The sequence below is a fragment of the Apium graveolens genome, chromosome 10, assembly GCF_009905375.1.
Source record: "Apium graveolens cultivar Ventura chromosome 10, ASM990537v1, whole genome shotgun sequence".
In the NCBI taxonomy this organism is placed as follows: Eukaryota; Viridiplantae; Streptophyta; class Magnoliopsida; order Apiales; family Apiaceae; genus Apium; species Apium graveolens.
In genome coordinates, this window is record NC_133656.1 from 17,928,705 (window position 1) to 17,943,181 (window position 14,477).

Here is a 14,477-nt window from a genome sequence, read left to right on the forward strand (position 1 = left end):
TTTATTTATGAGAAGAACAACTTCACTGCTCTTGTGAACAAGGGGATTCAATAGTCTGGTGAATACCACAAGATGATGGATTTTGTGAAGAACTGCAAACTTAACTATGCCATGCTGGAATCACCCACCATCTACTGTGAGGTTGTTGAAGAGATGTGGACAGCTTCTACATACAACTCAGCTGATAAGACTATCACTTTCACTATTAAAGGTAAGGAATTCTGTGTTAATAGTGACATTGTTAAAGTATGTTTCAAGATTCCTGATAATGTGGAGTCACATCCAAAATCTTTAGTTATAGAAGCACCTCAAACACCAAATTCTCCCACAAACCCTCTGGATGTGGATATGATCAACACATCAATTCCTGATTCCCCATCTTTAACTCTGTTGGGGAAGCCAAAATCTAGTGCAAGTGAGCATCATCTTTTGGATGATTTGTTGGCTCACTTGCCAATTCTTTCAGGAACTGTTGAGACATCTCTGCCAAAATTCTCATCAATCTGCACAGAGTCCACAATAGTTTCCACTCCAAACACATTCATTTCTACTCACTCGATGGATACTGTTCATCCGTCGAGTAGTGATTGTATCCTGATGGATAAGCTTAACAGCAGTTATCCGTCGAATAGTCAAACTGCTAACCCGATGGATATCCCTTATCTGTCGAGTGTCTCTGCAGAGCTTCAAATTTCATCAATTATCTCAAGTGCAGAAGACTTAGTGGTAGTACAATCACTCCTAGGATTGAGGGAAGGGAGTGGACTGAGTGAGAGTCTGGGTTGCTCCCAGGAAAAAGGAGAGAAAAAGAGTAAAAATATATAATCCAGTTCTTCAGGATTGGCAAAAGAGAGTGTGAGGAGTCCCACCTTAGATGGTGAAGGTGAGGGTGTGAGGGTGGTGAGCCAAGGTGAGACCTTGATGCAAGAAAAGAGAGAAAATGAGAGAAAAGAAGGTACTGAATATGTAAGGGTGGATGTTATTGTAAGTGAGTTAATGAATGTCCAGAATGCAGACAGGGAGGGACTATCTCAACAAACTCAAGCTGTTATAGATTCCACCTCCTTAGATGCTGAGATATTTACTCACCCTGTTCCAGCCTACCAACTTCTAGCTGGATATGGCAATGGCAATGCAGAAAGGATGCTAAACTTGATGCACACCACACAGCCCATGCAAAGCGCTAAGGATGCCATCATAGCTTTTCCTTCTACAGCTGGTGATGTTGATTATGAGACTGGTGGTTTAGAAGAATTATTTGGAGGTGAAGGTGGAGATAGTGAAGAAGAGCCATTGGACATAGGGGGAAGTAAGCTCTAGTTCAAGATCAGGTATGCCATCTTGGGCATTTTCAAAGCAATGTGATGAACACTACTTCAAGACAACCCTGATTCAACTCATAAATCAGACAAATTCTGCTCTTCAAACTACCACAAATGCTAGCACCAAAAATCTCCTTCAAGCACATCTTGCTTCTCTGCAACTACAACAAATCCAAGGTTTTCAACATGCTCAGGATGTCAACACTATCAAAGGTGATATTGATGAGATGAAAAAGACCATTTCTGAAAAGATGGACTCTAAACTTCTAAAGAGACATTAAGAGACAACTCAGGAAAAATTATGATCTTGCCACAAAGATAGATGCCTTGGATACAAGAATGACAGCAATGGAAGCATCTCTTACAACAATTCATCTACACCAAGCTCAACAAACAGACTTGCTTCAGAAACTGGTGGCCGCACAAACCTCCTCCTCTACTCAGCTTGATGATAACAAAAAGGGGGAGAAAGAGAGTTCTAGGAGTGAGGGGGAGCAAAAAGTGCTCAACATTCAAGTTAGCAAAGTAATTGTGCCTACAATTACTATCTTAAAGCCACCAACTAAGGACAATATTGATCTGATAAAGGAAGCATCAGCTATTTTGAAAGCAGCTGAAAAGGAGCAGTTGAATCCAATCAACTGGGAGAAAATTGATGAGGATATTCAAAAGAAGTTTGGGCTCGCAAAGAAGCCTGAAAAGTCAGCCATTCATCAATCTCAAGTCAGGCAAATCTTTGTGAATGAAATGAGCATGAACTATCTGGAAAGAGGACAGCCATCCTGCATCAAATCTCCAAAGGCTGAAGTACTTTTAAAGCCAAGGGAGAACTATCCAAAATCATCACTAAAGAACCCTTTGGATACAGTGTATGAGACACCAAAGCCTAATGAGAAGAAACTGTTGTCAAGATCCATTGCCTTCTATAAGAATCCAGCTGATTCAGCTTTGAAAAGAAGAATTGCTAAAGTTCTCAGGAATGGTAAAGAAATTAGGAATGGTAAAGAAATTTGTGTGGTGGCTGGACATCCTCAATTTACTGAAGCAAAGAGAGAAGAAAAGGCAATATTGAAGCAAGAAAAGAAGCAAGCTGCTCTAGATGCTAAAAAGGTTAAATAAAAGAAAGAGCAAGCTGCTATCTTGGCCAAGCTACAAGCTGTGAAACCAACACAACAAATTCCTGCTCAGCCATCTGAAATCACTGAATCTCAAGATCCAAAGAAGCAAGTTGAACCACAACAGAAGTAATCTCACAGATACAAGGAATTGGCCAAAAGAACCAAAAGGAAATTGAACTTTGATGGTAAGGAATTGGAGGATCAGTTTCCCAAGGAATCCATTCCAACTACAACTCAAGCATCAAAACCCACAGTGGTATTTGAAGACATTAAGGTGGTGGATCCTTACAGGAATATTCATGGTGAACCTACTGTGCCTAAGGATGAACCAATAGACTGGGAAAGTCTACCAATTCCTGACTTCAATCTGCCAATCCTTAACAAGCCAAAGAGAACAAAGTCAAGGGCAGTCAAGAAAGTGAAGTTGTCATCTCTCAAATCCAAATCTCTAACCAAAGCTCAATCCAAAGTCAACAAGGGAGATTACATGTACTTATGTGACATCAAGGAATTCTATGATCTAAACCTCTATCTAGATAACCTGGAAGAAGTTAGAGGGATTGATGCCTACAGGAATCTACCTGAAAGGTTAGTTTTCAAGTACAAGGGAGGAAATGAGATTCAATGGCCACTTCACAGGATCCTTCAAGAAAGCCAATATATGCTGATTAAGGTTTATTCATCATTTAAGAAGAACTTTGGATTCAATGTAACTGCAAAAAGACTTGTTCTAAAGAAGATTGAAGAACTGAGGAGTATTAGAGCTAAAGATGCACTCCCAAAAACTCTAACTATTCGTTACACAGGGAGTAGAGTACATCTAAGGCCCTACTGGATGATGGAGTTCATGGATGACAAAGGAGTTAGAAGATTTTTCATATTAGAAGACCAATTGAGCATCTCTAGCAATGAGACTCTTTTGGAAATGCAAGAAAAGCTAAATCTCTCAGAATCTGATGAACTGGAATTCCACAGACAGCTCCAAAATCAGATAGAAGAAAACAACAGAAAGCTTGGAAAAAGATCCAGATCTTAAAGGAATTAGATTAATCTGCTCAGGCTAGAGGACCACCTTGAAAATGACTGTGAGCTAATCTTTGTGCATTTAGTTAATTAAAGCACTTTACAGTTTTATCAACTTACTTTTAAAGCTGTATTTTTTCGGGTGTTTTGTTATCATCAATTTTCTCTTAATTTATGGCTACAATTCCAGTAGACATAAATTGGGGGAGATTGTTGTGGAAATGTTGTGAACTTGATGATTTCATTAACAAAACACCTTAGTAGATTTTACTTAGTGAAAAATGTAGCACTCAACGGATAAGGAATATAGTCCTGACGGATGACTCAATATAGTCCTGACAGATGATGATTAATTATCCATCGAGTGAGTAGCTTGTGTAATAATGAGTCTGTAGCACATTTCTGCATACACCTTGTTTTGATTCTATAGTAGCACTCAAGTCATGTTGACTTTAATTAGATATGCATAATAGGTTGATTAATTGTACATAGATGATGTCTTGTAATTCTGCATAAATGAAATGAAGTCAGGTGCCATATAGCTACCCGACGGATAAACAACAATGCCACTCGATGGATGATCAACAAGGCAACCCGACGGATTATCATGTACCCGACGGATAATCTATTCAAACATCTGTTGACAGTGACAACACAGTCACATGCGTCGAGTGTATGCAAAAGGAATGTAGAAGCCTATTCAACTGGGTTTTAGAGAACAAAGAAGCATTGCCATGCTATTATCAAGATATTCAAAGATAGAGTAATGAAGCAGCATAGTATTAGACTTGATAGTTTTTTTATTATCTTGTCTTATTACTTTGTAATCTTGGTGATATATAAACTAAGAAGTAGCAAATAGAACAACAAGAACAAGACTAAAAAAATTATCTTAGAGAAATAATTGTAAGCTGCATCCTTAGCATTTCTCTGAAAACTTAGTTGTTCATATTGGTAAGCAGCTGTGAGCTAATCTTGCTACACAGAGTTCACTTGATATAATATATATCTCTGGTGGATACATTCAAATCCACCAGAAAGTTTTTAAAGACTTGTGTTTTTAATTACTTGTGTTTTGATTTTACTAACTTCTTATTCCGCACTTTGCAAATCAAACACTTATATATATTATTAAGATAAAACATTTTATATTTTTTAAAAAGGTTCAAGAATTCCATTCAACCCCCCTTCTGTAATTCTTGTTGCATTGTTAGGGACTAACAGCCCTGTTGGCTCAGATTCAGGAGCTACAACACATTAAAAGGACTATAGATGTTGACAGGAAAGTGAGAGAACTTCGGAATGAGATTCAGGTGACCCGGAGAATACTTGAGGCCAGACTTCATGGAGCTACTTGCGAGTATGCATCCCCAGATGCTCTTATGGGGTGGGCCAGAGAGGTATTGGAGGATTTTGAAAGACTTGGTGGACCAGAGTTTCCCTGAAGCTAGACGACAGAAATGATGTGACAGTTGCCATATATATAATAGTGTGTAGTATGTATCATCAGACTGTTGGTATATAAATGAACCGGACTTACTAACTTGTGGATAGGTGTTAGGGCAAAATCACGCACTAATATTCACGCAAGTATACGCGTTCGCAAGTAATATAGAATACTTTCTAGTTCGTTCCCTCAGAGACTCAGACTAAGTTATTGTCTAATTAAACTCACTCACCAATGTATGATTACTTCTCAATGTTAAGATAACACTTAAAATTGTTGATTAAATATTAACTATAATTAACTACTTAATTAACCACTTAACTAACACTTCAATTTATCAATAATAAAACACTCATGAGATCACAACTTCATTATTAATTCCTTCTATAGCCATTGTTATTACCTTTAGCATGTGACAGTGATGATATTAATCGAATAACATGAAACTGATAAAAGCCAACTTTTATTGTACTAATACCATTCTACCAAACATCCACAATTAAGATAGAAGTTGAATAGTCATCAATTATATTGAGTTCCTATATGTCTACAGAAATTGACAACACAACGATTTAAGCATAAGTTATTCCTTTTGATTACATAGGGCAAATAAAACTGTTAGAGTTACCCACTAATCATGCACAACGTACATGAACCTATGCTAGCATGGCAAGTTCTAAATCTCAAGATCCACCGTCGCTTCACAAGAAATTAACACCCTATCTTATATGTTCGCGACACACATAAGACGAATACGCACAACCAATACTAGATATCATGCAATCATCACACACTAAAGTATTAAACAATTAACTAAAGAATTCCATAATAAATCCGTTGCAACCCCATGATCACGATTAGCCCATAATAGAACTTATCGCCATCATGGGTTCATATGAAATCATAATAAACAACACAAGAAAATAATAACTAAACTAATTATATTAAAACAGAGTACGTCACAAGAGTAAATAAGTCAAAGCAAGAAAACTAGCATCCAACGTTACAACGAAACAAGAATCACAAGAATATATGCTTCCTCTTCGTTGCGGTGTGCTAAATCGGTCTTCTTCCTTATCTCCTTCGCTTCTTGCGCAAAACACAATCTAAAACATAATCTCCTTCATATTCTCTATGAAAACGTCTCAAATCTACTTATATAATAGTCCCATAAATCTCAGATTACATAGAAGTTGGAAGCCAAACAGAAGTAGAAGTCTAAAATAATTCAGCTTTTTCCCCGACCCTGCGCGGCCGCTCAGCATTTCTGCGCGGGCGTGCAAGACTGCTGCACGGCCGCTCAGCATTGCTGCGCGGGCGCGCAGGACCCTACTGGAAAAAATCCAGGTTTGCTCCGTTTCTTCGCCGTAATCTGCCCGTTCTTTTCCTCTCGCAATGGTGAACACATGCCAAGGCTTATTCTTGATGATTCCTCCTCCGAAATGCAACTAATACCCTGAAATGCATAAACACTAGAAAAACGCATCAAATACACAAAATACTTGATTTCAAGACACCAATTTAAGCCATTTTAAGACGTTCTAAGTGGTATAAAATGCCACTTATCACACCCCCAAACTTAAATCGATGCTTGTCCTCAAGCGTCACAGACTCAAAACAAATAAAAATATGCATGAATGCAATCTATATGAAAATGCAACGATCCCCCTTACTACAATTAACCAACCAAATTGTCACGTCTCAACGAATGCAGTTAGACACTAAAGATCAATAAACTCATGCAAACGGACATACAGTCAGAAATGTGGTGTGTGCAAATGCTTAACAGATATGCTTCGGAACTAGACCAATTACTATGACTAGACTATCCTCAAGGCAATCCTACGATTATACAAAGAATAAAAATTCTAGGCACAAAGTGATATACAACACTACAAGAACTCTGGAGCTTACTACGGAATCGTGCTTTTTATTTACAACTCAAATGCTTATTTGACCGTGCAATGAGTGAGGTCCACAAAAGACTTATACAATGGTATCCATGTAACGAGCGTTAGGTTAGCGGATCCCAGACTCTAAAAGCCTTAGGTCACTAGGCACAAAGTCCCCTAAGAACTTAATAACTCGAATACCAAAGAGCCCACTCTTGATCAATTATGCAAATTTTTTTTTCTTTTCTGAGCAAGTGCGTTTCGCTCCATCTTGCTCAACCCTAGACTACTCGCATAACATGCGAGCCGACTACTAGCCATTTGACGCCTAGCCACAACTAGCAACAAATTCCATTTTTACTCCATTTTTTTTTCATGCCTTTACCACTAAGAACCTATTATCAAATTCTAAGCATAATAAATAGATTATCCTCGAAAATAATCAGATCATAACAACAATCTAGCCCTTAAGCATTCTCTAAGACTTAGTGAAAATACAAGTGCTTCTAGCATGCATATCAACCTACACAACTTAATATCACTTTAATGCTATCACTACACTCGCATCAATATCACAATTCAGTCGATAAATCATTGCAAAAGGGATCATGGTATATGCATGAGCTATATGATATGACAAACAAATAAAGCTAAAAAAAAACTATATGGCAAAAATTATGCAACTATATGAACTAACTATCATGAATATGCAGCTATATGACAAACACAAAATATTCCTTAACTACCACCCCCAAACTTAAAATCTTCACTATCCCCAGTGAAGGTAGTAGAAAGGAACACAGGGTATACCTACTCGGAGTCATCATCATCATCACCCTCAGTGGGTGGAGTATCAGGCGGCGGGTATGCAGAGTCCTCACCAAAAACTGGCCACTGGATATCAGCTCCAAGGCCTCGAAAAGCAGTCCCTAACGCAAGAGTGAGCTCCTGAGCAAACCTGCTCTGCCTCTCATACATGGCATCCATCCACCGTGAAAGCCTCCTATACTGGGCATCACCCATCCCAGCACCCCCCTGAGCTCTCGAAGAACCAGCCTCACCATGCCCTGGCCTAGCCATAGTAGCACCTCGTGCTGGACGCCCTCCTGGAAGATGATAACCCAGTCCATGCTCCTCAGGCTCACCACCGGTCCACTCCTGCATCCCATTCAGAGTGCCAGAATCTATCGGAGCTGCTGGCAACTGCAACTGCTCATGAGCCGGCCAGTTCACTCCTACTGCTCGGCATAGCTTCGTAACCGTGGATGCATAAGGGATGTTCATATGCTTTGCTCCCCTAAAAAACTTCAGAATTCCTTGGTAGATAAACTCACCAAGGTCCACATAGTATTCCTCATTCAGAATTCCCCACAACAACTGTGCTCTCTCAACTGTGACCTCGTGTGCATGTGAAGAAGGCAAAATATTAGCACATATAAATGCATTCCATGCACGGGCATACCTGTTCATGGCGATCGCCGGAAAGTGACGATACTCATTATTGGCTGGACTGCGGTTCCAAACTGTGCCCGGTCGACAGAGAGTCGCACAAATCAAATCCAAGTCAAAATCCTCAGCAGTCTTTTCATTCCAGTTCTCCTCCTCGGACTTCCTCTCTCGCTGTCCAATCACACGGCGAATCGCCGCAGGATGATAATCAACCGTCAGCCCACGAACTACAGAAAACCCATTCTTTTCAGCCTTCACGTTCGCGTAGAACTCGTGAACAACACTCATCGGTACTGCTTCGGGTGACTCACAAAAAGCTATCCACCCCTTCTCTGCAATCATGGGCAACAACTCACCATCCCTCCCTGATGGTAAAAACCCCCTCTCCTTCAGAATCGGCTTCCCCAACAGCCTAGTGTACTCCACCTCCGCAGCTCTGTCAGTTAACCGAGGCCTTGCAGCAGTACCCCTTGATGAATCAGCAGTAGGAATTGTGCTGCTGCTGTCAATAGTGCGTGCTCTCTTGGGTGCCATTGATTTGTGAATAAAAGTGTGTAAGAACTGATTTTTGATGTTTATGAGAGGGTTTAAGTGTAGGAAGTTTGTGGGAGATATGTAGGATAGGTGTATGTATATATAGGGTGTGTAGTAGGTTAAATTAGATTAGGAGTGGGGTTGAGGGATAAAATCATGGGGTAATGGGAAAAGAATTCGTGGGTTTATGGGCTGTGATGGGTTTTTGTGTTTTTGTTTTTTTTTTTTTCTGAACTGTAAAAAAGTTTCTGGAACTCGACCCCTGCGCAGCCGCTCAGCATTTATGCGCGGGCGCGCAGCAAGCTGCGCGGCCGCTCAGCATAGCTGCGCGGGCGCGCAGAGGGTCTCTGGAATTTTTTTTTTCAGCCCCTGTTTTCTGATTTTTTTATGTTTTTGGATAGGTTATTAACTTCTAAGGGTTCCTGTAATAACAATTCATGGGTTGCCTCCCACGCAGCGCTTCTTTTTCGTCATTAGCTTGACGTTCCGTACCTTTCTCAAGTAGTCAACAAAATGGCACTAACCACCTCTCGGTTTGCCATGTCCCCATAGTAGTGCTTCAACCGCTGACCGTTAACCTTGAATGCTTGGTCCGAATCATTCTCAAAAATTTCCACCGCTCCATGTGGAAACACAGTTTTGACAATAAAAGGTCCAGACCACCTTGATTTCAACTTCCCAGGAAAAAGTCGGAGCCGAGAGTTGAATAACAGAACTTGTTGCCCTGGCACAAATAACTTAGGATGTAGCTTCCTATCGTGCCACCTCTTCACCTTTTCCTTATACATTTTGTTATTCTCGTACGCTTGCAGTCGAAATTCATCAAGTTCATTAAGCTGAAGCATTTTTTTCTTACCAGCTGCATCTAAATCCAGGTTCAATTTCTTCAATGCCCAGTAGGCCTTATGCTCAAGCTCCGCCGGTAGATGATATCCCTTACCGTACACCAACTGAAACGGTGACATCCCAAGTGGAGTTTTATATGCTGTTCTGTAAGCCCAAACAGCTTCATCGAGCTTTAAAGACCAATCCTTCCTTGACGGACAAACAACCTTCTCTAGAATGCGCTTTATCTCTCTATTAGACACTTCTGCTTGACCATTTGTTTGCGGATGATAGGCAGTAGCTACTCGATGATTCACATTATAACGCTGCATCATAGAAGTGAACTTACGGTTGCAAAAATGCGATCCTTCATCACTTATGATTACCCGAGGCGTTCCAAACCTTGTGAAAATTTGCTTATGAAGAAAATTTAGTACTACCTTTGCATCATTTGTCGGTAAAGCTTTAACTTCGACCCATTTTGAGACATAATCGACTGCTAGCAAGATGTACTGATTATTGCAAGACGAGATAAAAGGCCCCATGAAATCGATTCCCCACACATCAAAGACCTCGACTTCAAGCATCACATTTAATGGCATCTCATCCTTCCTTGACAAATTTCCCACTCTTTGGCAACGATCACACCTTAAAACAAACTGATGAGCATCCTTGAACAAAGTAGGCCAGAAAAAACCTGCTTGCAGAATACGAGCTGCCGTCTTCTCACCTCCATAGTGTCCACCATAAACCGTGGAATGGCAGTCTCGTAATATCCCCTCCGTCTCACAGAACGGGATACATCTCCTGATGATCTGGTCAGCTCCCTGTCTAAACAAATATGGTTCATCCCACATATACCACTTCACCTCATGCAGAAACTTCTTCTTTTGAGCGGATATCAAATTAAGCGGCATTATATTGCTGACAAGATAGTTTACAATATCTGCAAACCATGGTTCTTCCTCCTGAATTGCAAACAACTGTTCATCCGGAAAAGATTCATTGATTAACGTCCTATCTTGTGAAGTAGAATCGGGATTCTCCAACCTAGAGAGATGGTCAGCTACTTGATTCTCAGTACCTTTTCTATCTTTGATCTCTAACTCAAATTCTTGAAGTAAAAGCACCCAACGAATGAGTCTCGACTTTGAATCCTTCTTAGAAACCAGATAGCGAATAGCTGCATGATCAGTGAATACTGTTACTTTCGTACCAAGCAGATAAGATCGAAATTTCTCAAAGCCAAAGACTATAGCCAAAAGCTCCTTCTCAGTAGTGGTGTAGTTCAATTGGGCCCCATTTAAAGTCTTACTCGCATAGTAGACCACATGGAAGAGATTTTTCTTGCGCTGTCCCAGAACTGCACCTACCGCATAGTCACTCGCATCACACATCATCTCAAACGGTTCTGTCCAATCTGGTGCTGTAATAACTGGTGACGTGATCAAACTCTCCTTGAGAGTCTCGAATGCTGCCAAACATTCATCATCAAATTTGAAAGGCACATCTTTCTCAAGTAAATTGCACAACGACTTAGATATCTTTGAAAAGTCCTTGATGAATCGCCGATAAAAACCCGCATGACCGAGAAAACTACGGATTCCTTTCACCGAATTAGGTGGGGGAAGATTTTCAATGACTCCCACCTTGGCCTTGTCCACCTCCAGACCTTTGCTAGAGACCTTATGCCCAAGGATAATGCCTTCACGCACCATAAAATGACATTTCTCCCAATTAAGCACCAAATTAGTTTCCACGCATCTTTTGAGTACGGCGCGCAGATTATTCAAACATTCATCATATGAGTGTCCAAAGATGGAGAAGTCATCCATGAACACTTCGACGTTATTTCCAATCATGTCAGAGAATATAGCCATCATACATCTCTGAAAGGTGGTCGGGGCGCCACATAACCCAAACGAAACTCTACGAAAAGCAAATGTGCCAAATTGACAAGTGAAGGTAGTCTTTTCCTGATCCTCTGGTGCAATACAAATCTGATTATACCCGGAATAACCATCCAGAAGACAAAAATACTCATGTCCCGCCAATCTGTCAAGCATTTGATCAATGAATGGGAGAGGGAAGTGATCCTTCCTTGTGGCTTTGTTCAATTTTCTATAATCCATGCATACTCTCCATCCTGTAACTGTTCGAGTAGGGATGAGCTCATTCTTTTCATTTGCGACCACAATGATACCTCCTTTCTTAGGTACACATTGCACGGGGCTCACCCACGAGCTATCAGAAATAGGATAAATGATGCCTGCATCAAGCCATTTCAGAATTTCTTTCTTCACCACCTCTTTCATGATCGGGTTCAGTCTTCGCTGCTGTTCCACAGTTGGCTTACTACCTTCCTCTAACAGAATTTTATGCATACAATATGAAGGACTTATCCCCTTAATGTCTGCTATGGTCCATCCTATAGCCGATTTGAATTCTCTCAAAATCCTTAAGAGCTTGTCTTCCTCACTACCTGAAAGGTCAGCTGAAATAATAACAGGTAACATAGATGAATCACCTAAAAAAGCATACCTCAAGTGTTCAGGTAATGGTTTGAGCTCCAAGGTAGGTGCTTCCTCTATTGATGGTTTGAGCTTCCCTTCAGCATTCTTAAGGTCAGAAGTACCAAGAGATTCACATGGTATGTCGAGCTTTCGCTTCCATGGAGAAGCGTTCAGATATTGTAATTGCTCGTTGCTATCTTCATCATCGCTGTCAAAATCCCCCACTAAGGCCTTTTCCAATGCATCAGACATTAGCATGTGATCGAGTTCCGAAGTAACTGCGGAATCAATCACATCCACTTTTAAACACTCCTCATCTTCTGTAGGGAATTTCATTGCCTTGAATACGTTGAAGGTCACATCCTGATCTTGGACCCGCATAGTAAGTTCCCCTTTTTGCACATCTATCAAGGTACGGCCAGTAGCCAAGAAAGGCCTCCCCAAGATTATGGGAATCTTCTTATCTTCCTCAAAATCCAGAATAACAAAATCTGCAGGAAAGAAGAGCTTATCCACCTTGACGAGCACATCCTCAACTATGCCCCTTGGGTAAGTAATGGAACGGTCCGCCAATTGTAGCGACATGTATGTGGGTTTTGGATCAGGCAGATCCAGCTTTTTAAAGATCGACAAGGGCATCAGATTAATGCTTGCTCCCAAATCACAAAGGCACTTGTCAAAAGTTAGATTGCCAATGGTGCAAGGAATGGTGAAGCTTCCTGGATCTTTCAGTTTTGGTGGTAACTTTTGCTGCAGAACAGCGCTGCATTCTTCCGTGAGAGCAACGGTTTCAAGGTCATCCAGTTTCACCTTCCTTGAAAGAATAATCTTCATAAACTTCGCATAACTAGGCATTTGTTCCAGCGCCTCAGCGAAAGGTATATTGATGTGAAGTTTCTTGAACACCTCTAGAAACTTCCCGAACTGTCTATCCAGTTTTTGTTGCTGCAATCTCTTAGGAAAAGGTGGTGGAGGATAGAGCTGTTTCTCCCCTGTATTAGCCTCAGGCAGAGTGTGTTCAACAGTAGTCTTCTTTGGTTCCGCCACTTTCTCCTTTTGCTTAGATTCTTATTCTCTAACTTCAGCTTCGACTTCTTTTGCCTTTTCAGCATCAGCTACTTTTCCAGACCTTAAGGTAATAGCCTTGACTTGCTCTTTAGCTTCCTTCCTGCCTGGTACTTCCGTGTCACTGGGAAGAGTGCCAGGTTGACGATTGAGCACTGCATTGGCTAATTGACCGATTTGATTTTCCAAGGTCTTGATAGAAACCGCCTGACTCTTGCACAACAGCTTAAGTTCCTCAAAATCAGCACTAGTAGGTGCAGCTGCACTTCCCTGTTGAGGATATGATTGCCTTGTAGCATACTGCTGTGGTTGCTGGAATCCAGGTGGGTTAAACTGTTTACTCACTCCTTGCTGATATGGTGGCTGAATAGCATTCTGATTATTTCCCCAGCTGAAATTTGGATGATTTCTGTTGTTAGGATGATAGGTTGCTAGCACAGGCTGCTGTTGTCGCTGATAATTATTCACATACTGAACAGATTCGTTGACAAGAGAACACTAATCCGTAGCATGAGAACCTGCACAAAGCTCACAAACCATAGCTATTTGATTAACTCCATACGTAGCCAAAGAATCAACCTTCATTGATAGCGCTTGGAGCTGGGCTGCAATAGCGGTGGCTGCATCAACTTCCAGAATACCTGCGACCTTGCCTGACGTCATTCTCTGAGTTGGGTTTTGATGCTCATTTGCAGCCATCGTCTCGATAAGATTATACGCCTCAGTATAGCTTTTAGCCCATAAGGCTCCTCCAGCTGCTGCATCGAGCATGGGCCGAGATTGGGCCCCCAAACCATTATAAAAACCAGTGATTACCATCCAATCCGGCATTCCATGATGTGGACATTTTCTTAACATTTCCTTGTAGCGTTCCCAAGTCTCGCACATAGATTCTGTAGGTTGCTGCGCAAACTGAGTAAGAGCACTCCTCATAGCAGCAGTCTTTGCCATTGGATAAAACTTCACCAGAAACTTTTGTGCAAGATCTTGCCACGTAGTGATGGACCCAGCTGGTTCAGAATGTAACCAGTCTTTAGCCTTATCCCTCAGTGAGAATGGGAAAAGCCTCAACTTGATAGCCTCATCAGTCACGCCATTATACTTAAAAGTGCTGCAGATCTCGACAAAATTCCTTATGTGCATGTTGGGGTCTTCAGTTGCCGCTCCTCCAAAAGAAACAGAATTCTGCACCATCTGAATACTGCCCGGCTTGATTTCAAAGATGTTAGCTTGAATAGCCGGATGAAGGATGCTTGACTGAATGTCATCAATTTTAGGCCGAGAAAAAT

At 41.0% G+C, this 14,477-nt stretch overlaps 1 non-coding gene across 1 annotated transcript; it reads left to right on the top strand.

Moving 5' to 3' along the window:
• The first annotated feature begins 14,017 nt into the window (after positions 1-14,017).
• On the top strand, positions 14,018-14,124 carry LOC141694382 (small nucleolar RNA R71). Its single transcript, XR_012563695.1, has one exon. It is a non-coding gene; the product is annotated as a small nucleolar RNA R71 (small nucleolar RNA).
• The last annotated feature ends 353 nt before the right edge of the window (positions 14,125-14,477 follow it).